The sequence below is a fragment of the Hyperolius riggenbachi genome, chromosome 9, assembly GCF_040937935.1.
Source record: "Hyperolius riggenbachi isolate aHypRig1 chromosome 9, aHypRig1.pri, whole genome shotgun sequence".
NCBI classification, from domain to species: Eukaryota; Metazoa; Chordata; class Amphibia; order Anura; family Hyperoliidae; genus Hyperolius; species Hyperolius riggenbachi.
Window position 1 is genome coordinate 294,692,583 of NC_090654.1, and position 18,958 is coordinate 294,711,540.

An 18,958-nucleotide genomic window follows, 5' to 3' on the forward strand; every position below is an offset into this window, starting at 1 on the left:
CAATACCAGTTACCTGGCTATCCTGCAGATCCTCTGCCTCCAATACTTTTAGCCCTAGACCCTGAACAAGCATGCAGCAGATCTGGTGTTTGACATTTTTGTAAGATCTGACAAGATTAGCTGCATGCTTGTTTCTGGTGTGATTCACACTACTGCAGGCAAATAGATAAGCAGGGCTGCCAGGAAACTGGTATAGCTTAAAAGGAAATCAATATGGCAGCCTCCATATACCTCTCACTACAGTTCTCCTTTAAGCAACCTAATGGGAGGTGGGAGGAGGGAGGAGGGAGGTGGGAGGAGGGCAATTAAAATCTCCCTAGCAGAGTGTGTATAGCAGCTGTCCCATAACTAATTAGTGTAGGTAGGCAAATGGTATAAAGGACCTTGCTTGCAGGAGGGAGGGTGGGCAGGTCCTCCAGCAGTGATGTGTATTTCACTCAATTAGGTGTGGCTCCAGGTATTAGAGCTTTTGAAACATGTTTTCTATCATTTTTCCAGTTGATAGAATTTTTTTAAACTTTCAAAGTTCGCCTCCCCATTGAAGTCTATTGCGGTTCGCAAACTTTTTCGCGAACCGAACCTTTCGCGGAAGTTCGCAAACAGGGTTCGCGAACCTTAAATCGGAGGTTCGGCCCATCTCTACTGACCAGACGTCCCATTTTACCTGGGACACGTCCCAGGTTAAGGGTCCCCTGTCCCAGCCTGCAATGTGTCCCAGGTTATGTCCCACTTTTGGCCACGGGATGTCCCAGCTGTGGGACTCTGTGGCCGCTGAGGTAATGTTTGCCTCATTTACAGTTTGCGGAGTTGGAGTAATTGTTTTCTGCTGCATTTCATGTGTCAGAGGTAACGGTAGTTGCATTTTATTTGTTGGAGGTGACAGTTATTGCAATTCATGTGTCGGAGGTAACTGTTGCTGCAGTTATTATTTGATGGTCATAGAGACTGCATTTGCTACTTTGCAGTGGCGTAGCTAAGGAGCTGTGGGTCCTGGTGCAGGTTTTACATGGGGCCCCCCCAAGAACTTTATACATAGCAATTGATACAGCGCACCAAAACTTGCCAAGGACAACCACAGTGTCAGAGGTGCAAGAAGGGGATTGGGAACAGTGTGTTAAGGATTACTACTATTCAAAGTATATATAGAAGTGATTATTACCAGCACAGGACCAATAGAGAGCTAATACTGTGATAGAGGGTGGACCCTTCGGCGCCCCTCTGGCCCAAGGGCCCCGGTGCGGTCGCTACCTCTGCACCCCCTATTGCTATGCCCCTGCTACTTTGGGGTTATTGTTGCAGCATTTGGCATTTTAGGAGCTCATGATTGTTAAATGGTATGCTAATACTGTAGCATCAGCAGCTTCTGCAAATTTCACGCACAATCTAATCCCCCTCATAGTCATAGTCTAATGTCCTACGACATTATTATATATTTATATAGTACTGGTATCTAAGGCAGCACTTTACAGAGAATGCAGTCATGTCCTTGGTGGAGCTCACAATCTAATCTTGACCATTGTCAAAGTCTAATGTCCCGCCATATTATTATTATTATGTATTTAATTTATGTAGCACTTGCATCTTCTGCAGCATTTTACATAGTACACAGTCATGTCATGGACTGACATCCATGATGCAAATCTCCCATTTCACTACATCATTGTGGGAACGCTGCTTTCTTGTGTGTTTGGGGAACATTGCCTAATTACCTTTAGGGTCACTTTTCCTATCTGTGTTTTGGGAGGAAACTCTGGCCCACTGCCTCGGAATTACATCAGTTCACTCTACCCACACCATGTCATGGAAACGCCCATTTTCCCACTGCGGTCATGGACACGCCCATTTTTTGGCTAAGCACCCCCCGTCCCCTCCCAGGTTGAGCCGAGAAAAATCTGGTCACTGTACTTTAAACTATTTTTTATGTACACTATGCCTCTGACATTTTTGTCAAATAAAACATTTGCACAGGAAATGACACGTATACTGTGTGCAGCTAGCATGTCGTCCCTTTCACTATGCAGGGATAGTGCTGCTGGCACAGTGGCGGCTGCTAGTCAGTGGCTGCTACAGTGGTGGCTGATAACCGACAGGCGAACAAAGGAGGAGGCAGAGCAGTGACATAAGGTGGCCCCTGCATCCGGCACCGCAGCCTGTGGGCCCTATGGAATGAATAACTGTAGAGAGCTTTGGAGGCCACCAGAAATGTCTCAGTGGGCCGCATTTTGCCTCCGGGCCGGGCTTTGGACATGCCTGGCCTATGCCCATACCTAGCCCAGAATGGGAAGGCGTACCCAGAGCAGGGACAAGGTCCTCCAGCAGCCAAGGCTGAGACACCAAAGTGCGTCCCTCCATCCCTCCCACCCCAGCCATCACACACTGATTGCTATTAGACTAAGAGGCGCCACAGGGCCCCAACCTCCCCAACACCTTAATATCTAGTTATCTGGCTTGCAGTCACTGCTATGTATCCCCTTTTCTTATTTCTTTCTGCTTCAAACACAATTAGGAATGACAGCTGAATGAATTGTGCGCCCCCTCCTACACTGCGCCCTGAGGCTGGAGCCTCTCCAGCCTATGCCTCGGCCCGGCCCTGGCCGCGTACCACTTGAAACATGGCGTCCAGGTCCTCTACTGCCCGTCATGGCTCCTCCCACTCCGCCAGCTGAGGCAGCAGCAGTCATTGGCAGAGGACACCTGCTCAGTAAATGCTGAGGAGAAAGAGAGTCCTCAGGAACATTTCCTGAATCTGTGTATTAAAATGTCTCGTCTCCATTAAGCAAAGACCTCCCTGTAACAGATAAAGCCAACAGGAAATTGGCTTAATAGATTTCTTGGCTAGACCGTTCAATCTGTCCCAGTTTACTGACCTATAGAGATGAAGCGTGACATCTTCCATTGCCACCTCCGCTGTATATCTAATGTAAACAGCCACTTCTCGGATTCATCTGGCTGATGGCTGCTGGTCTCTTTCAAGCTGTCCTTTCATTGAGTGCGAGCCAATCCAAGATAAGGTCTCAGCATGTAGAGTGTCATAGCTGCGTATTCTCAATCAATAGAGAGATGAAGGACCTATACAGTCTTCTGATCTTCCCGCTCTATATAGGGTCCTTCAGTAGCATTCTTCGACACGCTCACTGTCAACGCGAATATTTAGCTCATCTTTCAACTGTAACATCTGGAGACTATCACGGTATTTACTGAACATTCTATACATACGTACGTACACATTGCTGTACTCCCAGCATAACATCTGCCTCCCCACTCCTTATTGCCTATATAGCTAGCCTGACTGCCTTAGCTTCGGACCCAAAGTAATGGGATTGGTGTATGTCTCTCAACTAGCCAACTAGTACAGAATGCAGCCATCTTACCTGATAATGTCATATCCAGTTCAGGGATGATTAAGACATCTGAATAAGTGGTTGGTTTAGATTTCAAATGCTTTTCTACTGAACGATGGGAAAATCCGATACCAACGTTTAAAAGGGCTTCCATTCATTTGAACAGACAGCACTTGAACGAACGGATGCCATATTTAACACCCGTGTGGACCAGCACTTAAACAGAGAGTTTTGCAGTCAGGAATATAGCAGCCTGCTACATACAATCAATGTAGCAGACAACACACACTGTAGCAAACCTAGTCTCATCTTCTGCACTCAGCTATCAAAGAACAGCATGTGCCACACAGTCAACAGCGTTGGATTACCCAAACTAAGGCAACTGCGTCTGGCCTTGTTGGGAAGTTTGGCAGCCCCTGGGCCATGTGCGGGACTCATGACCCATGGAAGCACCATGAACTGGCGAGTGATAAGAAAGGATAACTCACCTCTCCGCAGTCCAGTGGCGCATCTTCCTCACCTCACCAGTCTCCAGTCCAGCGGTGTCTCAACATGTGACCCATTGACACAACACATTTTTTTTGGGGGGGGGAAGGGGGGGGGGCACCTCTAGCTAATCACTATGAGAGCTGTTTTATATTCCATGTGAAGGTTTGTGATCCGATTGTGAACCGATTTTTTGCCTGCACACTGCGTTACTCCTAGCATCTAGTAAAAAAAAACCAAAAGGGAAATGTAAAATCTCAAAGAGATTGCATTATGTTGGCGACTGTGTCTTGTGGCAGCAAACCAGACAAGTGATATTGCCTATAGATCAGACAGGTTAGCGGTCTGCTACTGTGGCAAGGTGTGGCCATGCTGGGATCGGAGTATATGAAGTGCAACCTGGCTGACTGAACCTACTAATTAATTTCAAAACACTTGTTTGTTTGTTGTAAAAGCTGTTTTCTTAAAGGACAACTGAGGTGACAGGATATGGAGGCTGCCATATTTATTTGCTTTTAAACAATACCAGTTGCCTGGCAGCCCTGCTGGTCTATTTGGATGCAGTAGTGTCTGATTCACATCAGAAACAAGCATGCAGCCAATCTTGTCAGATCTGACAATAATGTCAGAAACACCTGATCTGCTGCATGCTTGTTCAGGGATTATGGCTAATAGTATTAGAGGCAGAGGACCAGCACGGCAGCCAGGCAACTGGTATTGATTAAGAGGAAATAAATATGGCAGCCTCCTTATACCTCTTGCTTCAGTTGTCCTTTAGGTGCTCATTAATGGTACAAAATATTGTCAGAACTGGAAGGAATCGTTGTTAGAGGACAGGGCCGGTTTAAGCAACAATGGGGCCCCAGGGCAAAATAAACCTGGGGGGCCCCCCCAACATATACCCCGGAACAAAAATTGGCATTAGGGGACCTTTTTTGCAGCTGGTATAGTCAGAGTGGGAAGTCCCAATCGGTCGGAGCTCCACATTCTGGCTATTCCAGCCTGCATGGGGGACAAGGGGTTAAAAAGTTTCAGGAGGGGGGACCCCACATCATTTAAAAAAAAAAAAATTCCCACACTCTAAACATAAAAAAATTGGGAAAATAGGAAAAAATGCCAGGGATCTTCATACAGCCATATTGCGGCTGTATAGCGATCCCTGGCCAAAGCGCTGCGGCTGCGTATAGACCCCCTTGAAACCACGTCAGGAAATTTATTGCTCTTTCTTTTGATGCATGTAAAATTACACTACCGTTAGGTTTGCTACTAAAAGTTACATTTACCGCATTTAAAACTATACTTTTTTCCTTCTAAACTTTAAAATCGATTTTCTCAAAAACTATAAGGTCTTTTTGAAAAATTGTTTTTTCCTCTTATTCCTAATGATCTCCTTAACATATCCTGCAAATTTAGGGTTTCTAGCATTTAAGGTGGATTTGCTATTAACCATTAAAGTCGGCAGGTTTTTAAATGTGTTTTTTTTTCCTTTGAAACTTTAAAATCGATTTTCTCAAAAACTATAAGGCCGATTTGAATTTTTTTTTCCTCTTGTAGCCACTGGTGGCCCCTACAAGCTCTGGGGCCCTGGGGCAGCTGCCTCCTTTGCCTTAATGGTAGCGCCGGCCCTGTTAGAGGAAAATGTTGAGCTTCTGAGTGGAACTGCCGGGGAGGTAAGAATGTAATACTGTATTTATTTGCAGCTACACATGTGTTTATTTTAAATAATTTCACGCGGTTCAGGTTCCCTTTGAACCCTCCCTCTATCAGTGCCTAGCCCCACCCCAAACCCTTCCCCCCCACCCTGGAAATATCAGTAACTGCAGCTGACTTTGGCTCAGTCTCACATGACTTGCGATTTGCAACAAGCCCAGAAAATTATCTCATCTGTTATCTCTATTAATGGGGATTTCTTTTTGTTTTCCAGGCAGAAGTACTGATTGGCCAGTTGTGCAGAATCCTCACCCCGCAGCAGTTACCAGAGGAGAGAAGGATTTATTAGAAATAGCCCAAGAGGTGAGCAGATGATTTCTGTTTTGTCTTCAGTGTTTCAGTCTACAGGGACCAGGATGAAAAGGGGAAGAACCAGAACTTTGTACGGGAATAATCAGATCCAGGAATGAAGGGTTTAGGCTGCTGTCACAGTGGTCATTGTATTCCCTTGTATGCACGCAATGGAGTGGGAAAGTGGCGCCAGGCGTTTTCTGTGCGTTGCAGACAATGAAAAGTATGCTTCAATGTTAATGCGCAGGTGTTGCGGTAGTGCGTTGCATGCATTGCACATTGTACATGGCATAGGCCTTGCATTGCAGTGCTGAAAGCTGTGTTACCATGCGGCCGTTACACCGCAACACTGCGTAGCTTTATAAGTAGTAATAGGAAGTGCAATTCAGGGCTGGTGCACACCAAGAGCGATTCTCAGCGCTTTCAAAAGCGCTAGAGTTTCTTGGGTTCTATTCCGTTAGCCGGGCGCAACCACTAGGTGGCGATAAAACTCCGTTAGCCGGGCGCAACTGAGCTAAGTAATGTAGAACGTAATCTCCCTCGCCAGTGATCGCTGGCAGCAGAGTTACATCTTTTCCTACTATCCATGGCGGCCTGGAGGGGGAATAGTAATTAAAGAGACTCCATAACAAAAATGTCATCCTGTTTCCTACCATTCTACAAGTTCCAAAACCTATCCTAATGTGCTCTGGCTTACTGCAGCACTTTCTACTATCACCATCTCTGTAATAAATCAGCTTATCTTTTCCCTGTCGGACTTGTCACCCTGTGTCTGGAAGGCTGCCAAGTTCTTCAGTGTTGTGGTTCTGTGATGCATCTCCCCCCTCCTGGCCCCTCTATGCACACTGCCTGTGTGTTATTTAGATTAGGGCAGCTTCTCTCTGCTGTCTTATCTTTTACAAGCTGGATAAATTGTCCTCTGAGCTGGCTGGGCTGCCGCTTTCACATACTGAGGAATTACATACGGGCAGAGCTGTCTGCACTCTGCAGGAAGAAACAGCCTGACACTTCAGTGGAAGATAGCTGCAGAGGGAAAGAAACACACAAATGATCTCTTGAGATTCAAAAGGAAGGCTGTATACAGCCTGCTTGTGTATGGATGTATTTTCTATGTGTGGACATACTGTACATCAACCTACTTCCTGTTTTGGTGGCCATTTTGTTTGTTTATAAACAAACTTTTGAAAACTGTTTTTAACCACTTTTAATGCGGCGAGGAGCGGCGAAATTGTGTCAGAGAGTAATAGGAGATGTCCCCTAACGCACTGGTATGTTTACTTTTGTGCGATTTTAACAATACAGATTCTCTTTAATGTCGCTGGGATATTGCAGGCAGAGGGAGATTACATTCTACATTACTTATCTCAGTTGTGCCCCAACCTCCCCAAGCACTGTTCAACGCTGAAGTTTTATCGCCACCTAGTGGTTGCGCCCGGCTATCAGAATAGTACCGTTTCTTGTAATAAGAATTTATCTGTTATTGCAAGATAAATGCGGGAATAAGAACGATGAACAGATGAGAAAAACAAACAGCCCCTCTCAGTTCCATGTTGACATCTCCAGATTTTCTTTCAAAAGCGCTAGAGTTTCAAAAAGCGCTTGGCTAAGGTCTATCCATGAGCTAGTTCACAGCAAGACGATTTTTTTCCCAAACACGGGTCTTGCTGCCTTTTGGAGGCAATTAAGCCTCAATATAATGCACAAGAAAACTGTAAGATCACTTTAAAAACAAATCACTTACCATTATCGCCCTGCACCTGCGTGCGGCCGAGATTCTCCAACATGTCCGATTAAAATGTTTCGACTGATTCTGGCCCGGAAGCGATCGAGCCATCGATTGGACAGACATGATGTGGCACCAATCTTCATTAGATTCAATAAAATAATCAAATCGGATGGTCGATCGGGCCGCAAAATTGATAGCTATATGGCCACCTTAACAATTAACAATTGTTGATCATTTCACATCTTCTGCAACAGGTTTACCTGAAAGTGCAGGAAACAGTCTATCCGATACATTCACCAGATCAGTCATACAGTTACTCATTTGCCAATGACAATCACATCCGAGGAAACTGTCACTTTACACAGCATTGTTCTCTTATATTTGTGCTACTCACCCTGGAGGTGCCTTTTGGTGTCTCCCAGACCTGCTCCATGCTGTAACTGGCGTGTGGATCTCTGCATTCGGAAGATGCTATATTATTGCAAAATGTCCATCTCAGGGATTTTTACTCTGCTATTATACAGTCCCTTGTAAATTGTAAGTCTCCCCTGCAGGAGGTGTGTGAACAACAACAGAAAGCTTCTATCTTCCTGGCTGGTAGCTCTCGCCTCTGCATAACTGGACAGGAACACAGGGCTCTCATACACAGTTATTGTAGTTTGTGTGACTGAGAGCTCATTCTAAATGCTAAGCTTCTGAGACATCCCTTCTCTAGAAGGCCAGAGAGTATCTTTCCAGCACCAACACAGGTGCCAGGAGAGCTACTAATCCCAGAGCTGCAGGTAATCAGCACACCTGAGCAGCACAGAGGAGCTCAGAGAGAGAAATTATTTTATAGAGACATGCATGGATATTTTGGGCACTAGATAGTTCAGAGAAGAAATCGCTCTAGTGGGTTCCAGGCAGCTTTTACTGGGACTGGCGCAGATCCAAGTTGCATGTAAACCATGCAAACAGTAACAGGAAGAGATATGCACCATTAATTTTTATGCAAGAGAATTTTGGAGTATATGTGAGATCCAAAAAGAAAAATAGGGAAAAAAAGGGAAGGGGTGGGGGGGGGGGGGGTAAAAAAAAGAGGGGGGGGAGGCAGAGCAGGGACAAGGCCCTCCAGCACCCAAGGCTGAGACACCAAAGTGCGCCGCTCCATCCCTCCCACCCCAGCCGTCACACACTGATTGCTATTAGACTAAGAGGGCCACAGGGCCCACAACCTCCCCAACACCTTAATATCTAGTTCTCTGGCTTGCAGTCACTGCTATGTATCCCCTTTTCTTATTTCTTTCTGCTTCATACACAATTAGGAATGACAGCTGAATGAATTCTGCGCTCCCTCCTACACTGCGCCCTGAGGCTGGAGCCTCTACAGCCTATGCCTCGGCCCAGCCCTGGGGGGGGGGGGGGGGGGGGGGTGTTAGAGAGAGAGAGAAAAAAAAGGGTTTATTTTGTTTTTGTCATGTGACTATCATATCCGTAACTAGACGAGTAACAACTATCTACATGAATTGTTAAATCAAGTCAGACCTTCTTTTTGCCCGATCTAATTCAGGACAATAAGTCTCTCTCATGTAATTTGTGGATAATATGTACTGTTCCTATTTTGAATAAGTGTCACATTTTGTTATTGGAGGTCTCTATATCCCCATATGAGCAACTTCATCATGAAACAGGCTCTGCCAGGAATACTCTAATTTACCCTTAAAATTATTGCAAAGAACTCCCCTGATGATGTCATGTAAATTTTATCACTAATGGTTGTGATGACAAATGGTGGTTTAATCATTCATTCTTCTGATTTCATAAGATACATTAGTGGATTAGGGAAGTATGGATATATGGATATAATGAACCTCTGCTACGAAGACTGACGTCTTGTAATTAATATGGCTGAGATGAGCCAGCGACAATGTCCATGGGAAAAATAATGTAATGAATAACATTGCTTATTTTTTACAATATTACTTTATAAATGATTTAGTCAGTGTCTGCCCCCTTGTAAATGTTTTCCTCACCTCCCCACCTTACATTCTGAAATGTATCACTGGTGGCTGCATCTTTAGTCCTGTCAGGGGATCTCTGCAGAATGTTCGTTTACTGAGCATTCCAAAGTATGTCAGTACAGGGCCTCTTTACTGCATTCTGCTATATGTCACTACAGGGCCTCTTTACTGCATTCTGCTATATGTCACTACAGGGCCTCTTTACTGCATTCTGCTATATGTCAGTACAGGGTCTCTTTACTACATTCTGCTATATGTCACTACAGGGACTTTTTACTGCATTCTACTATATGTCACTACAGGGCCTCTTTACTACATTCTACTATATGTCACTACAGGGCCTCTTTACTGCATTCTGCTATATGTCACTACAGGGCCTCTTTACTGCATTCTGCTATATGTCACTACAGGGCCTCTTTACTGCATTCTACTGTATGTCACTACAGGGCCTCTTTACTGCATTCTGCTATATGTCACTACAGGGACTCTTTGCTGCATTCTGCTATATGTCACTACAGGCCTCTTTACTGCATTCTGCTATATGTCACTACAGGGCCTCTTTACTGCATTCTGCTATATGTCACTACAGGGCCTCTTTACTGCATTCTGCTATATGTCACTACAGGGCCTCTTTACTGCATGCTGCTATATGTCACTACAGGGCCTCTTTACTGCATTCTGCTATATGTCACTACAGGGCCTCTTTACTGCATTCTGCTATATGTCACTACAGGGCCTCTTTACTGCATTCTGCTATATGTCACTACAGGGCCTTTGTACTGCATTCTGCTATATGTCACTACAGGACCTCTTTACTGCATTCTGCTATATGTCACTACAGGGCCTCTTTACTGCATTCTGCTATATGTCACTACAGGACCTCTTTACTGCATTCTGCTATATGTCACTACAGGCCTCTTTACTGCATTCTGCTATATGTCACTACAGGGCCTCTTTACTGCATTCTACTGTATGTCACTACAGGGCCTCTTTACTGCATTCTGCTATATGTCACTACAGGGACTCTTTGCTGCATTCTGCTATATGTCACTACAGGCCTCTTTACAGCATTCTGCTATATGTCACTACAGGGCCTCTTTACTGCATTCTGCTATATGTCACTACAGGGCCTCTTTACTGCATTCTGCTATATGTTACTACAGGACCTCTTTACTGCATTCTGCTATATGTCACTACAGGGCCTCTTTACTGCATTATGCTATATGTCACTACAGGGACTCTTTACTGCATTCTGCTATATGTTACTACAGGACCTCTTTACTGCATTCTGCTATATGTCACTACAGGGCCTCTTTACTGCATTCTGCTATATGTCACTACAGAGCCTCTTTACTGCATTCTGCTACACTCACCTAAAGGATTATTAGGAACACCTGTTCAATTTCTCATTATTGCAGTTATCATCACATGGCAGTTGCTTCAATGCATTTAGGGGTGTGGTCCTGGTCAAGACAATCTCCTGAACTCCAAACTTAATGTCAGACTGGGAAAGAAAGGTGATTTCAGCAATTCTGAGTGTGGCATGGTGGTTGGTGCCAGACGGGCCGGTCTGAGCATTTCACAATCTGCTCAGTTACTGGGATTTTCACACACAACCATTTCTAGGGTTTACAAAGAATGCTGTGAAAAGGGAAAAACATCCAGTATGCGGCAGTCCTGTGGTCGAAAATGCCTTGTTGATGCTAGAGGTCAGAGGAGAATGGGCCGATTGATCCAAGCTGATAGAGGAGCAACGTTGACTGAAATAACCACTCGTTACAACCAAGGTATGCAGCAAAGCATTTGTGAAGCTGCAACACACACAACCTGGAGGCGGATGGGCTACAAAAGCTGAAGACCACACTGGGTACCACTCATCTCCACTACAAACAGGAAAAAGAGGCTACAATTTGCGTGAGCTCACCAAAATTGGACAGTTAAAGACTGGAAAAATGTTGCCTGATCTGATGAGTCTCGACAGTCGGAATTTGGCGTAAACCGAATGAGAACAGGGATCCATCATGCCTTGTTACCACTGTGCAGGCTGGTGGTGGTGGTGGTGTAATGGTGTGGGGGATGATTTCTTGGCACACTTTAGGCCCCTTAGTGCCAATTGTGCATCGTTTAAATGCCACGGGCTACCTGAGCATTGTTTCTGACCATGTCCATCCCTTCATGACCACCATGTGCCCATCCTCTGATGGCTGCTTCCAGCAGGATAATGCACCATGTCACAAAGCTCCAATCATTTCATATTGGTTTATTGAACATGACAATGAGTTCACTGTATGAAAATGCCCCCCACAGTCACCAGATCTCAATTTTTGGGATGTGATGGAACGGGAGCTTCGTGCCCTGGATGTGCATCCCACAAATCTCCATCAACTGCAAGATGCTATACTATCAATATGGGCCAACATTTCTAAAGAATGCTTTCAGCACCTTGTTGAATCAACGCCACATAGAAGGAAGGCAGTTCTGAAGGCGAAAGGGGGTCAAACACTGTATTAGGTGTATATGTCACTACAGGGCCTCTTTAATGTACAGAGTTATTTTGTTATGCAGAATGTGTGCAGGATCATTCCACAAACGCATCATCCAGGGCTTCTGCACTATTGCAGGAAGGAAGAGGTCACCATATGTCAGCACTGTTTCCTCCTGTATCCTATACATTAGTGAGAGGGCAGGACTTGAGCACCATGTTGTCCTCTCCAGCACACGTCAGCCTCACATCTCTCCATCACGGCATTCCTGGGGTTCCGGTCCAGGGAAACATCATTAGAGTCACAGATGGAGCTTTGTGAGTTCGGAGCAATCTCACCCACACACCTCATTCCACACTCATTCCAGTAATCGGGCTGTTTTCTCATTTTAGAACGACAAAGAGGCTTTCTGAAATACTTGAGCAGAAGAAGCAGGATGTGTTCAGAAAGGAAACTTCATGAAATTCTATGGCTGAGAAAATCATCTCCAGATCCACTGAAATCATTTTATCAGATATTACTCTGAATCCCAGGAAGTACGGTATTGTGCAAGCCCACGCACGTATGAGTCACAATGGCCCAATATGGCAAGCAAAGTATCTGCTGATATTCATTGATTCTACCTCCGCCTCGACGCAATCTCAGATTTCTGCAGAAACCTCAGGGCGGAACAGGAAAAAAGGGTGCAGGAGCACCTGCGTGAAAAAGGGGGCCGCCTCTGGCACCCATTAAAAAAACTACAATTAGCAGCAAAGAAGGGAGTTAAGTATTAGGCACCACTTTAGAGGTTAAGGCTTAGGCATCGGTGGAGGGAGATCTTAGGGTTAGGTACCGGTAGAGGGAGATCTTGGGGTTAGGCATCAGTAGAGGGAGATCTTGGGGTTAGGCATCGGTAGAGGGAGGTCTTGGGGTTAGGCATCTGTAGAGGGAGGTCTTAGGGTTAGGCACCGGTAGAGGGAGGTCGTAGGGTTAGTCATCGGTAGAGGGAGGTCTTAGGGTTAGGCACCGGTAGAGGGAGGTCTTAGGGTTAGGCATCAGTAGAGGGAGGTCTTGGGGTTAGGCATCGGTAGAGGGAGGTCTTGGGGTTAGGCATCGGTAGAGGGAGGTCTTAGGGTTAGGCATCGGTGGAGGGAGGTCTTAGGGTTAGGCATCAGTAGAGGGAGATCTTAGGGTTAGGCATCAGTAGAGGGAGGTCTTGGGGTTAGGCATCGGTAGAGGGAGGTCTTAGGGTTAGGCATCTGTAGAGGGAGATCTTAAGGTTAGGCATCGGTAGAGGGAGGTATTAGGGTTAGGCATCAGTAGAGGGAGATATTAGGGTTAGGCACCGGTAGAGGGAGGTCTTAGGGTTAGGCATCAGTAGAGGGAGGTCTTGGGGTTAGGCATCGGTAGAGGGAGGTATTAGGGTTAGGCATCAGTAGAGGGAGGTATTAGGGTTAGGCACCGGTAGAGGGAGGTCTTAGGGATAGGCATGGGTAAAGAGAGATCTTGGGGTTAGGCATCGGTAGAGGGAGGTCTTAGGGTTAGGCATCTGTAGAGGGAGATCTTAAGGTTAGGCATTGGTAGAGCGAGGTCTAAAGGTGGCCACACACCATACAATTTTTTAAATATCTGTTCAATTTAAGAATTGCAATCAATTTTTCTGACTGATTGTAACATTTCAAAAATATGTCCAATGTACCACACACCTGTGTTCAATGTTTTCCCCAATTATGATAAAAATGATTGGAAACTCTGAGAAAATTGCTAGGGTGTGTATATTAATAAATTGGCAATCTACCACACATCATACAATCTTTAGAAAGATTAAAGAAAAATATCTGGCATTACGGATCGATAAAAATCAAGGAAAACAGGAAATCCGATCGAATGAAAAAAGCTTTAGATTTTTTTTTCGGGAGATCCGATCATTTTTAGCGAATTGCCGTAAAATCAGATCATTTACTGTATCGTGTGTGGCCATCTTTAGGGTTAGGCATCGGTAGTGGAAGGTCTTAGTGTTAGGCATCAGTAGAGGGATGTCTTCGGGTTAGGCATTGGTAGAGGGAGGTCTTAGGGATAGGCATCAGTAGAGGGAGGTATTGTGGTTAGGCATTGGTAGAGGAAGGTGTTAAGGTTAGACATCGGTAGAGGGAGGTCTTAGGGTTAGGCATCGGTAGAGGGAGGTCTTAGGGTTAGGCATCGGTAGAGAAAGGTCTCAGGGTTAGGCATTGGTAGAGGGAGGTCCTAGGCGTAGGCATCAGTAGAGGGTGGTCTTAGGGTTAGGCATCGGTAGAGGGAGGTCTTAGGGTTAGGCATCGGTAGAGGGCGGTCTTAGGGTTAGACATCTGTAGAGGGAGGACTTAGGGTTAGGCATCGGTAGAGAAAGGTCTTAGGGTTAGGCATCGGTAGAGGGAGGTCTTAGGGTTAGACATCAGTAGAGAACGGTCTTAGGGTTAGGCATCGGTAGAGGGAGGTCCTAGGGTTAGGCATCAGTAGAGGGAGATCTTGGCGTTAGGCACAGTGCTGCTCGGATATCCCTTTTCAAAATCTGGATTGATTCGGATCCGGATAGGATATCCGAATCCGGACTTTTTGATATCCGAATACAATCGGATATCCGAACCCAATATTCCCAATATATAGGGAGGTATTAGGGTTAGGCATCGGTAGAGAGAGGTCTTAGAGTTAGGCATCAGTAGATGGAGGGCTCTTTGTGAGAGTAAGGTTAGGCATCGGTAAAGGGAGGTGTTAAGGTTAGGCATTGGTAGAGGGAGATCTTGGGGTTAGGCATCGGTAGAGGGAGGTCTTAGGGTTAGGCATCAGTAGAGGGAGGTCTTAGGGTTAAGCATCAGTAGCGGGAGGTCTTATGGTTAGACATTGGTAGAGGGAGATCTTAGGGTTAGGCATTGGTAGAGGGAGGTCTTAGGGTTAGGCATCAGTAGAGGGAGGTCTTATGATTAGACATTGGTAGAGGGAGGTCGTAGGGTTAGGCATCGGTAGAGGGAGGTCTTATGGTTAGACATTGGTAGAGGGAGGTCTTAGGGTTAGGCATAGGTAGAAGGAGGTCTTAGGGTTAGGCATCAGTAGAGGGAGGTTTTATGGTTAGACATTGGTAGAGGGAGGTCTTAGGTAGTGTTGGGCGAACATCTAGATGTTCGGGTTCGGGCCGAACAGGCCGAACATGGCCGCGATGTTCGGGTGTTCGACCCGAACTCCGAACATAATGGAAGTCAATGGGGACCCGAACTTTTGTGCTTTGTAAAGCCTCCTTACATGCTACATACCCCAAATTTACAGGGTATGTGCACCTTGGGAGTGGGTACAAGAGGAAAAAATTTAGCAAAAAGAGCTTATAGTTTTTGAGAAAATCGATTTTAAAGTTTCAAAGGGAAAACTGTCTTTTAAATGCGGGAAATGTCTGTTTTCTTCGCACAGGTAACATGCTTTTTGTCGGCATGCAGTCATAAATGTAATACATATAAGAGGTTCCAGGAAAAGGGACCGGTAACGCTAACCCAGCAGCAGCACACGTGATGGAACAGGAGGAGGGTGGCGCAGGAGGAGAAGGCCACGCTTTGTGAGACACAACAACCCAGGCCTTGCATGAGGACAAGAAGCGTGCGGATAGCATGCTTTGTACCGCCATGCAGTCATAAATGTAATAAAGATAAGTGGTTCAATAAACAGGGACCACGCGGCAACGCTAACCCAGCAGCAGCAGACGTGATGGAACAGGAGGAGGCGCAGGAGGAGAAGGCCATGCTTTTTGTTTTTGAGACACAACAACCCAGGCCTTGCATGAGGACAAAAAGCGTGCGGATATAGCAGCAATGCTTTTTGCCGCCATGCAGTCATAAATGTAATGCAGATGAGAGGTTCAATAAACAGGGACCGGAAACGCTACACCATCCCAGATGTTCATTGGTCATGTTACTTGGTTGGGGTCCTGGAGTGTTGCGTAGTCATTTCCAATCCAGGATTGATTCATTTTAATTTGAGTCAGACGGTCTGCATTTTCTGTGGAGAGGCGGATACGCCGATCTGTGACGATGCCTCCGGCAGCACTGAAACAGCGTTCCGACATAACGCTGGCTGCCGGGCAAGCCAGCACCTCTATTGCGTACATTGCCAGTTCGTGCCAGGTGTCTAGCTTCGATACCCAATAGTTGAAGGGTGCAGATGGATTGTTCGACACAGCTACGTCATCTGACATGTAGTCCTTGACCATCTTCTCCAGGCGATCGGTGTTGGAGGTGGATCTGCACTCTTGCTGTTCAGTGGGCTGCTGCTGCATGGGTGTCAGAAAATTTTCCCACTCCAAGGACACTGCCGATACCATTCCCTTTTGGGCACTAGCTGCGGCTTGCGTTGTTTGCTGCCCTCCTGGTCGTCCTGGGTTTGCGAAAGTCAGTCTGTCGGCGTACAACTGGCTAGAGGAGGGGGAGGATGTCAATCTCCTCTCTAAAGTCTCCACAAGGGCCTGCTGGTATTCTTCCATTTTGACCTGTCTGACTCTTTCTTCAAGCAGTTTTGGAACATTGTGTTTGTACCGTGGATCCAGAAGGGTATAAACCCAGTAATTGGTGTTGTCCAGAATGCGCACAATGCGTGGGTCGCGTTCAATGCAGTCTAGCATGAATTGAGCCATGTGTGCCAGAGTCCTACCAGAATCCTCATCATCCTCTTGTGAGCGTTGTGATAGTTGTTGTGATGCATCATAGTCGTCACCTTCCTCCTGGTCTGCTTCTGCTGACCATTCGCGCTGAATTGTGGAAGTCCAACGTGCACCGCTCTGGCCCTCGTCAGTGGTGGCATGAAATTCCTGCTCCAACTCCAGCTGTTCCTCCTCCTCTTCTTCGTCATAGCTGCTGGGGCCAGCGTTCCCTGAGGCGGATGGCCTGGTGTTGGTACCATCACGCTGATCGTTTTCTCCTTCAGATTCCCCCAGTTGCATCATGACAGCTGTTTCCTTGATTTTCAACATTGACCTCTTCAGTAAACACAGCAGTGGTATGGTAATGCTGACTGAAGAGTTGTCACTGCTCACAAGCAACGTGGATTGCTCAAAATTTTGGAGGACTTGGCAGAGGTCCAACATGTTGGCCCAATCGGATCCACAGAAGCTTGGCAGCTGTCCGGATGCGCCTCGGTACTGCGCCGTCATGTACTGGACCACTGCACTCTTCTGCTCACAAAAGCGTGCTAGCATGTGCAGCGTAGAATTCCAGCGCGTAGGGACATCACATAGCAAGCGATGGTGGGGGAGATTGAAGCGCTCCTGCATCTTGGCGAGTGCCCCCGAAGCAGTACTGGAATTTCTACAATGTTTGGCCACTCGACGCACCTTCAACAGAAGATCGGCCACGCCTGGGTATGTCCTCAGGAACCGCTGAACTACTAGGTTCATCACGTGCGCCAGGCAAGGGATGTGTGTCAGCTTCGCCAACCTTAAAGCGCGAATGAGATTACTCCCATTATCACACACAACCATGCCCGGTTTCAGGTCCAGCGGTGCCAGCCACAAATCCGTCTGTTCCTTTATTCCCTTCCAAATTTCCTCCCCTGTGTGCTGCTTATCCCCAAGGCAGATCAGCTTCAGCAACGCTTGCTGACGCATGCCAACAGCTGTGCTGCACTGCTTCCACGATCCTACTGCTGCTGGGTTAGCGTTTCCGGATGAGGTACAGCTTTGAGATGCGTTGGAGGAGAAGGAGTCAGAGAGGTAGGTGCTGCTGTTGTTATCCAGTGGGAGGGACAGCGGTGCAGCTGTTTGCGGCGTGGGCAACACCCGCGCCGTAGCAGGTGAGGAATCGCTGCCAGGCTCCACAAGGTTCACCCAGTGCGCGGTAAGGGAGATGTATCGACCCTGTCAGTGGTGAGGTGAACCTTGCAGGCAACGGCATTCTTCAAGCTTCGGGTTGGCCGCCGCCGTGGAGTAGAGCTCCCCAGAACAACCTCTGCGCAGCTCACTCCAACGTCGTCTTCCAGATCTTGTCGGCCGACCTCCTGCAATTGCAACCCCTCCTGCCCAACTTGCTCTGGGATTTGGGTTTCCGAGTCCTCCTCGGACTCGCCTTGTATTTCAGTGCGCGGTGCATTTCCCACAGTTAATGGTTGTGAATCCGGGCACAACATTTCTGGCTGTTCCTCCATTGACCTTTGAAAGGTGGAAGTTTGTTGGGCTGGGAATAGCTCCTGCGAATACCCCATTGTGTCCTGAGGTAATTCATCGGACTGGTTATCTGGCAGTTGTGTGCGTGGTGTCGCTGCCGGTTGTGTCAGCTTTGTGCCCACTGGCTCCTTGTAACTGGCTGAGGACTCGGACCTCGTGCGTGATGTGCTGGTGCTGCTTAACCCACTGCTGGACGCTTGAGAGGTCATCCAAGTAATTATCTGGTCCTGTTCTTTTGGATCTGTGAGGGTTGTTGTCCTGGACAACATGGGCAGTATTGAGTGGGTTTTCTTGGGTGCTCCCCTGTGGCCTGTACGTGAACCGTCAGGGGAAACACCTCTTCCCTTGCCCCTTCCTCTTTCACCGGATTTCTTCCTCATTTCACTTATCCTTACAGTACACGCTGACTGGCAGCAGTACAGTGGCAGTACAGAAATGCTATACAGTACCACTATTCCCAGCAGCGACACAGAGCACAATGCTATACAGTGGCGGGTGAGCGGTGTACCACTATTCCCAGCAGCGACACAGAGCACAATGCTATACAGTGGCGGGTGAGCGGTGTACTACTGTTCCCAGGCCCAGCAGACACAGAGTGGAAGTAAACACAATGCTATATAGTCTGGCTGAGCGGTGTACACAGAGTGGCAGTACACACAATGCTATATAGTCTGGCTGAGCGGTGTACACAGAGTGGCAGTACACACAATGCTATATAGTCTGGCTGATCCGTGTACACAGAGTGTCAGTAAACAATGCTATATATAGCA

General features: G+C 46.8%; 1 protein-coding gene across 1 annotated transcript in view; it reads left to right on the forward strand.

The window, feature by feature from the left end:
• The window catches only part of LOC137532211 (B2 bradykinin receptor-like), a 103,913-nt gene that overhangs the window by 45,156 nt on the left and 39,799 nt on the right, over window positions 1-18,958 (forward strand). Inside the window, exon 2 of the mRNA XM_068252459.1 lies at window positions 5,752-5,840. The gene's annotated coding sequence lies outside the window, so the exon portion shown is untranslated. The remainder of the gene's footprint in view (window positions 1-5,751; window positions 5,841-18,958) is intronic.